We start from the raw sequence: 6000 nt of genomic DNA, 5'->3' as shown, positions 1-6000 counted from the left end.
TTCAATCAGCCGCTTGGGCTGGCGGATTGCTTGTCGTGGTCTGAGTGTGCGGCCTTCAGGCACTGCGGCAGTGCCGGCGCCGGATGTCTGTCTTAGGTGGCTATCACCGTCGCTCTGTGTTTCGGACTGTCGAGCTCCTGACAATGTCACTCGCGACTCAAGTGTCTCTTGTAGGCCCGGGCTGCACTTCTGAAAATGGGACACATTTCTTGTTACACGCCTGTTGTCTGACTCCGCTGTCAGCATGGTACCTCTTTGTCGGGTGACCGTTAGAGGTTCCGCTCTGAACCTACTATCTGTCTTCTTGCATTGCTCCTGCTTGACGACCACGCAGTCTCCCTCGTGGAATGAGAGGGACCGAGCACGTCTCCTGCCATCCGCGTATGTCTTCATGCTTTCTTTGCGAGCTTTGTCGGTGGCTTCCACTTCCCGATGGATGCGGCTGGGGGAAATGGGTCGTAGTGCCCCCTCCCAGGTGGGTATTCGTGTCCGGACTGGGCGTCCCAGCATGAGTGTGGCCGGGCATTTGCCGGTGGTAGCATGCGGTGTCGTCCGGTAGGCTCGGAGCACATCATTGAGGGCTGCTTGCGGGTCTCTCTTGTCTAGAGCAGCCTGTTGGAATGTCTTTTTGAGAGTGGCCATGAATCTTTCCGCGGTGCCGTTGGCCTGCGGCCATAGTGGTGTTATCCGTCGGTGTCGCACATTCATGAGCGTCAGGAAGTCACCGAACTCCCGGCCATTGAAAGGGGGCCCATTGTCTGTTTTCACCTCCGCGGGTATGCCCCATGCTGCAAAGACTTCATCCAGGATGGTAAGCGTGGCAGCCGCGTTGGTGGATGGGACAAAACGGGCGATGGGAAACCGGGAATATTCATCTATGATGACTAACACGTACTTGCCCGACGGCATGGGGCCGTAGAAATCCATGGCCAGTTCTTGCCATACTCCTGGTGGCAGGGGCGTCATCTGAAGTGGTGCTGGCGGGTCTCCTTGCCTTACCACTTGACACTGCAGACAGTCTTTCAGGGTGTTCTCTACCATCTTGTCAAGGAAGGGGAACCAGACACGTTCACGAAGTGCTCTTTTCGTCGTGACTACTCCTCGATGGCTTTCGTGCGCCAGGTTGACGACTCCCTGTCTCAGTTGCTGGGGTATTACAATTCGGTTGTCCCGTAGCAGTAGGCCATCGGGCGTGACAGATAGTTCTTCGCACACATTCCGGAACGCTTGCCACTCCTGACGCTTTGTGCTGTCACCCCTCCCGTCTTCCGGTTCTTCATGCCGCCACCTATTTGTTCGGACCCTTCGAATCACCTGTTGGAGCATGGTGTCTTGCTGGGTGGCGTCCAGGATGGCCTCTAGGGGGACTGCTGGCGGTCGTGCGTGGTCCACCACAAAATGGATATATTCGTCTGCCATGGACGGTGTGAGTCTCTGCGAGTCTTCCGGGTGGCGCGACATGTAGTCGGCTGGGTTGGCAGCCTTTCCTGGCTTGTGCACGATTGTGAATGTGTATTCCTGCAGACGGAGTCCCCACCTCTCGATGCGTGGTGGCATTTTGGACCGGGGGTTGCCATAAATTGTGACGAGCGCCTGGTGGTCTGTTACCATGGTGAAATGCTTCCCGTAGATGAACACGTGGAAGTGCTCACACGCCCACACGACCGCAAGGCTCTCCTTTTCCGGTTGGGAGTAGGCCTTCTCCGTGTCGGAGAGGCTCCGGCTGGCGTGTGCCACAATGTGGCGGTTGTCCGTGTCCTTGTCATATTGAGCCAGGATGGCTCCCAGCCCAACGGGGCTCGCGTCCACTGTGATTTCGGTCTTGCGATCCGGGCTGAAATAAGCCAGGCTTTCCACTGTGCCCACAGCTTTCTTTATGTCCTGGAATGCTTGCTCGCATTCAGGGGTCCACTCAAACGCCTGCCCCTGTTTGGTGAGAGTGCGAAGTGGGTGACTGATGGTGGCATAGTCCTTAATATATCTTGAGCAGTAACTCGCCATGCCGAGGAACGACCGCACATCACTGACGTCAAGTGGACTCTTGGTGCTGTTCAGAGTACTCACTTTGTCAGGGTCTGGTTGCATTCCGGCTCCTGAAAAGATGTGGCCAAAGAATTTCAGTTGCGACTGATGGAACTCGCATTTCTCCCTGTTGAGTGTGAGGTTGGCTTCCAGTAGGGCATGACAGACCCTGTCTAAGGCTGTGTCGTGGATTTGGAGTGTTGCTCCATAGACGAGAATGTCATCGCTGTAGTTCAGCGTATTTGGGATGTGGTGTATCGTTTGCCGGATGGCTTCTTGGAAGATTTCTGCGGCTGATGAAATGCCAAAGTTCAGTCTCTTGTATCTGAACAACCCCAGATGTGTTGCAAACGTCGTGATATATCGGGAACTCTCGTGTAGTTCCAGCTGATGGTAGCCTTTGTTTAAATCCAGCTTGGAGAACACCCTCGCCCCATTGAGGGCGGCGATCATGTCACTTAAGTGCGGCCCCGGATGACGCTCTCTCTCAATGGCGGTATTGGGCATTCTCATGTCCACACAGAGTCGCACTTTCCCTGGTGTTCCCTTCTTCGGTACTATCACGACTGGAGAAACCCACGGTGTGGCGCCCTCTGTCCGTTCGATGATGTCGGCGTCCAGCAGATCCTGCAGCTCTTCCTCCACTGCTTGCTGGAGGTGGAACGGTACCTTCCGCGGGTGTTGGGCAACCGGGCGGACCTGGTCGTTTATGTGGAGGCGGATCTGGCCCCTATTCATTTTTCCGAGTCCGGAGAACAGCCTCGGGAACTTGTGAATGGTGTCATTGTCACTGGTGACGCGGTACAGGATTTCCACCAACTTCAGCCGTTCAGCAGTCGGGAGACTGAGGAGACAGTCAGCTTCCGGTCCCTCGATGACGTGAATCACAGCCGGAATAGATGTTGTCTGATGCCTTAGTGTCGTGGGAAACTTTCCAAGGCAAGGGAGTGGCTTCCTGGACATCCAGGTGTAGACACGCACATGTGCGGGATTGAGCCGAGGCCGAGGGTTCATCTTTTTGTATTCCGTGACTGGGATGTAGTTGAGGGATGCTCCACTGTCCATTACGAATTTCGTAGGATGCGTACCAACGCTGTCAAGCCGAGGGTATTTTTTTAGTTGGTCTGGATCGGCGATCATGTTGGCATATTCAACGGAGTACTCATGGTCACTTGAAAATGATTCGGAGTCTCTGGATGGTGACCGTCTAGACCATCGTGAGGACCGCGACTCCCTGCTGGACTGGGAGGACTTGGAGGAGGACTTCCGGCGGTCTCGTACCGCGCGCGCGTGATGGCGGCGCGTCTCGCCTCTTGGTGACCTCGCGGAGGCTTTTTCTTTCTCCCGCCGGTAGTCCCCGCACATTGTCTCAAAATGGTTGTCGCGACCACACTTGTGGCACTTCTGTCCCAGGGCCGGGCATGCCCCGATGTGTGGGAAGTCGTAGCCACACCGGTAGCATCTTCTCAGCGGCGCCTTCTTCCCATAGTCTTGACGCCGGCTTCTCTTCCCCGAGTCAGGCCGTCGATGGCCAGAGCGACGGGGGTGTCTCGATGGTGGCCGAGTTTGTCGTTCCCGTTCTTTCGACCCCCGGCGAGGGCGGTCGGTGCGCACTTGACACACTACCTCTTTGCGATCCACGCGCCCTGCCTCCATGGTCTTGGCTTGTTCTTCCGTCTGATCATGGAGCCTTGTGATCTCTTCTATTTCATCCAATGTGTGGCTCTTTTTGAGTAGCTTCCTGCGTAGCGTCTCTGACTGGCAACCGTCGATCACCCGCAGGCGTATGGCGTCGTCCGTCGAGAACTTGTCGAATTCACAGTGACGCGCCAGTCGCCGCAGTCTTGTGATGTACGAGCCCATGACCTCATCCTTTTCTTGTCGCGCTCTTTGGAATACGTAACGTTCGTAATCTACGTTCTTCTTGTGCACAAACTTCCGATCCAGTGCTGCACGCACGCTTGCATACGTTCCCGCGTCTGCGGCGGGAAGTTCCTTAATCATCTTGCTGATGTCCTTGCCCACGAGGTTCCGAAGTGCGATCATTTGATCTTCGTCCCCTATCACCTTCGAGCCCTTGATGTAGTCCTCAAAGTCCTCAATCCACTCTTCCCAGCGAGGGCCCATGCTGCTCCCAACCACGAGCGCCAAGGGTTCTGGGGGGCGCAGGTGCGACAGCCCCATGATGATCGGCTTCGCATCCTGGCGCGCCGGAGAACGAGCAGGGGATCCGTGGTTCGACATCGTGGTGCACGTGCGATGTGCGCAGCGTCGGCGCAATGCAGGCCCAGGGACTCCTACGTGGAATCTTGTAAACTAGTCTCAGGTATGTTCCTTGTTTCTTCTTCTTCTTCTCTCACTTTTATTTCACCTTTTTTTTTTTTTTTTTTTGTATTGGCCTGTGCTTGTTTAAATTTCAGCTTTGCCTGACTTCAAAATGGCCGCCCGGGTCTATTTGCATGGGGCGTCTGGAAGTTCGCCTGACTTCAAGATGGCCGCCGGTTGAATAACGCGCGTAGGCATCCCACGTGGTGCCGGGCTCTCACTCCATTCATTTCAGGACTACGCGCTGCTCAGGCGGCCCCTCTCATCGTCCGCTTCACTCACTGTTCGGCAGCAGGTAGGCGGGCGGGGTCTCTCTTCGCGCTCACTGCTCCAATCTGCCTCGGGGGACGCGCGTGTCAGCGTCGTCGCTTCCCTTTCTGCCGTTCCTGGTGCTGGCTTCTCCTCAGGCAGGGCGCGCCTCGCGCTCCTGTTCTTTTCTTGTTGCGGGCTTCCACACGCTTCGGGTGTGTCGCGAGTGGCGGCGCTTCCGCTGGTTTTCTTGACCAGCCCTTCACCGGACTCGCTAGTGTGCTGGTGTTCCGGGGAGAGCAGCTAGCTCCATCCCACCCTCGTCGCCAGCTGTCATGTCCTAAGGGCACCAGTAAGGACAGACACAGGGGGTTCTATCAGGACACTTTATTCTCTCGTCCTTACACCAGCTTGCCCTGCACTCGACTGCCTGTCCATCCCCTTTTTCCGCCCCTTCCTGTCCCAGGCCATACCTCCGTTCCTCCACCCACTCTGCTCCGCCCACACCAACCACTAGACCACCTCATCTCTACACCCAGTACACCTTTGAAGGCCATCACTACAACCAAACCCCTTTCCACAAAGCAATCAGAAGGGCGCTCAAGAAACTGCAGCACATCGGAGTATTTCACGATATTTGCCAGAGGTATGAAGTGTTAGATACACTATTGAACCTGCGCAGATACATATTAGACCACCCAGAAAGCTATGAGGCCTCGCAAGGGATACGAAGATAGAATGTTATCATTTTCCTCATTATTGCATATGTCATATGTTTCTATTTTCAGTTATATTTGCATTACAAATGATAATGCGTTTGCCGATTGCATGCTGTTCAAGCATAATAAACTTACTTTTTGAAACCATAATAAACTTACTTTTTGAACTTAAAAAAACCCGCAAAATAATTTACTGGCGAATCAATCATACTCGTGAGAAAGATATACAACTACATGTATTTCTTTTACCAATTTTCAGATGAATAAAACCTATATTTACAGAACGCTTTATAAAACGTTTAACTAAACTTTGTGAACGCTTTTAAATTCACGAAGATTTCCAAACTGTTGAGGAAACAACTTCGCATAGCCCTCCCTATCGGAGTAGGCTGGGCTGCGCCAGCTCAGTGAATACAACAAGCCGATAAAACGAAGGGTAATTATTACGTCACGGTCATGTACTACTGAAGGGCCGGCAAGAGTGGGGCATACTCACATGGCAGACACCCCTCAGCAAGACTGGCACGCATAGCTGACCCGTGTCCACTCTGCACTATACTGACCCTTCAGTGGCATACACCTTTAGGCATTTCATTGATTGCCGAGGAGTCGTCGCCTTCAAGCCTCTGAAAGAGAGGGACTAGGGCTCTGCTCTTGAATGAGGATATTGCGACACCTAGCGGCT

Source organism: Triturus cristatus, chromosome 4_2 (genome assembly GCF_964204655.1).
Source record: "Triturus cristatus chromosome 4_2, aTriCri1.1, whole genome shotgun sequence".
In the NCBI taxonomy this organism is placed as follows: Eukaryota; Metazoa; Chordata; class Amphibia; order Caudata; family Salamandridae; genus Triturus; species Triturus cristatus.
This window is presented reverse-complemented; position numbering follows the sequence as displayed.